We start from the raw sequence: 3,126 nt of genomic DNA, 5'->3' as shown, positions 1-3,126 counted from the left end.
GAGGGATGGCCGGTGTGGCGGTGGACCAGCGGTGGGGAGTGGTTTTGGGGAGGGCGGGCCGGCCGCAGGCGGCGGGGGCTGGCGGTTTGGCCGGTGGTGGCTGGCGGCTCAGGGGGGGTGGAGTTTGATGATAAACTAGATGCCCTTGATTTCGTATCCAACGGCTGGAAAATCTAATGACCAGAGATGAAAAAGTCAGTCGACTGACGTGTAGCATCACCCTGCACGTACACATGCACGCACACAAGATACGCACGCATGTAGGCGTGTAACACTGACATGTACACAAGCACGCATGCTGGCGTGCAACACTGACACGTACACATGCACTCACGAACACACGCACGTACGCACCCATGCATGCAACACTGAAACGTACCCTTGCACGCACGCAACACTCGCACGCCTGCATGCACACAGCACACGACGCAAGACACACGCTCAATCTATACGTGCATGCACCCTTTGTTAAGGACATGGATTATTATGGGTATTAATCAATCTTATCTGTGATAAGCAGAACATTGATGTTTGCAGCGGTCTTTATGAATCACAACGTATCGAACGGGCTATCAACATAGTAGGCTTATCTACATGAAAAAGATGATGTCACACTCAATGAACAATCATCGGTTTATGAAATGCCCGCTTCTGACCGCCCTGGCCCACCAAAGGTTCCTCTGCTGTGCGCTGCCTGCGTTGGGTCACTGACATGCAGACCATGCACCCAAAGAGCCCACATGTCAGTGGAAGAACAGCACGGTGTCCTAGGTCAGAGTCGAGGGCGCCACTTGCGGCACGCCCGACTGAACATGCCTCCGTGCCGCATTCAAACGCCTCCATGAAACCCGTCCGTGTGGAAGCCGAGAAACCCACTCTGGACACACGCCTGTTCATGACCGGGCCGGCGTTAAACGCAACGCCGGCCGAGCTCCTCCCGTCTGCCGTCTATTTAATCTCCTATTTAAACGAGGCCAAACGCCAGCCAAGAATCACACACCTCCGCCGCTCCCCTATCTCCTCCACCATTTTGTCCACTCTTACAATGGCTTACGATGAGTAGTTATTTTGCATCCAAGCCGGCTGGGTAGCCCGCCGAATACGAGCTATGCAGCTCGCTGATCCACCTCCCTCCCCTTGCCCGACGGAGCCAGTTGCTGCCCCAAGCCGGTGCGCAGTTCAGCAACTCGCCGCTCCAGGCCAGCTCAACAAGGAGCGGCGCACGGGCGTCGTTGCTGCCGTCCACGCCGCCGCCTCGTACCGTGTCTCCCGTTTCTATGGCCAAGACTCCCATGCCGGCGGTCGCGCCATGCAAGCAGTGACAGAAGCCGGGTGCGCGGAGAGCGACGAGTTGGTGGCCAGCGCCTCCGCATCCGCCGCCATCATCGAGGAGAAGTAGAACACGGGAGGCCGCCGCCGCTTGGGTCCCATGAAGGCCGCCGCGGAGGCGACGCCGACGTACACAGCAGGTGTCTTACCGGATCCTTTTGTTGCAGGACCTTCGTCGACCCCGCATGGGCTCCACGGAAGAGGGGAATGTTAGGATGAACTCGAGCCGGTGCCGGCCATGGCGAAGTAGTGGCCGGTGATGAACTTGAACCGGTGCCGGCCACCATCATCTTTGGCACTAGCCAATGATATCAGTTGGGCAGTGGGGAAGCGAGCCGTCCTTTGCGCTGAAGCATATACCTCCGAGGCTCCTGGCAGTCCGGTGATCGTGCTGCCGGACATGAGGAACACAAATCAATCGGCGGGCGACCATTTAGGCCAGGTATTATATACCTGTGCTGTCCAGAACTAGCACCGTGTAGTTCATTTGAATGTAATGAAATCCGTCATGTTTGTATGAAAATCCGGTATTTTATATGATTTCCGTTGTTGTTTATATGAAATATCAGTTTGTCTACATGTTTGCGTAAATTTCGTCCGGTTGGTTGAGTTGCTGTCATAATGTGTGCGGCTACGGTTGGATGGCATAATTTGCGGGTCGCCGGTCGGTCTGCGGGCGGCTCGGGCGGCATTGTGGGACAAAAAACATAGCTTGTGCGAGCTCGTCTCCAACGTGCGCACTGGAGGATGCATGACAGCATGAGCACCTGAGCCATTCCTCCTTCATCGGTGGCAAAGGCACCGGTGGACAAAAGGGTCGCCAATATTTTGGCTACCCCAGGAAAGATCCAAACAGCCCCTCTCAACAGATTCAAATCCCTCGTTCGACATGGAATTTTGCCATGTGTTGTTTTCATGGACTAGCAAGATGCCCGTGCATTGCACGGAACATCAAGATGCATTTTTTTACAAACTCCCGCATGCATGCAAGGGATAATTAATGTCCTCCTTTGCTACTACCATGAGGCAAACACCATTAATATTGCATCGATTAGTGTTAGTGGCCTTGTATATCTGCAAATTGTAATTTTGATAGTGGCCCCTTGTATATAAAAATGGAGGGAGAAAGATGAGAGATAAGGTGAGGAGGAGTGGGGTGTGGTGATGACTGGTGGTCGGACTGGGCGGAGGCATGGGGATGGACGGCGCATTATGTCTAGGTTTGTATCTCTCTCTCACACACACATAGGTGGGGGACGTGCACGAAGAGAAGAGGTGCACGCACGGCGCACGTACTCCCGTCTCTTTCCCAACCACACCCGCACGGTTACACGGTGGAGCTCATTTCTGTACGAAAAAGGCAGCGCATGTGGTAATTTGGCACGTGTACTGGTTGTCCACTTGGTGGAGGGAGGATCGTCTACCACGGGTGAACAAACAAATTGTGACTTGACGCGTTATGTTAAATTAAAAAAGAGGCAAACCATGTGGGGCCTACCTTAGAGGCAAGGCTCTATACACTGGAGTACTTTTGATGTGTCCCATCAACTCGCAGAACGAGGAGAAGCTTGCTTAGTATGCCGTCTCCCCTGCCCACGGGCGCGGTGACTCGCAGGATGAGGTGAGCTTGCTTACGAGTAGTAGTGGTAGTAGTGGTAGTAGTGGTAGTAGTGGTAGTAGTGATAGTGGTGGTAGTGGTGGTAGTGGTGGTAGTGGTGGTAGTGGTAGTAGTGGTAGTAGTGATAGTCGTAGTAGTAGTGGTAGTAGTAGTCGTAGTAGTGGTAGTAGTGGTAGTGG

Source organism: Triticum aestivum, chromosome 1A (assembly GCF_018294505.1).
Source record: "Triticum aestivum cultivar Chinese Spring chromosome 1A, IWGSC CS RefSeq v2.1, whole genome shotgun sequence".
Classification (NCBI taxonomy): domain Eukaryota; kingdom Viridiplantae; phylum Streptophyta; class Magnoliopsida; order Poales; family Poaceae; genus Triticum; species Triticum aestivum.
Note: the sequence above shows the minus strand (reverse complement) of the source record.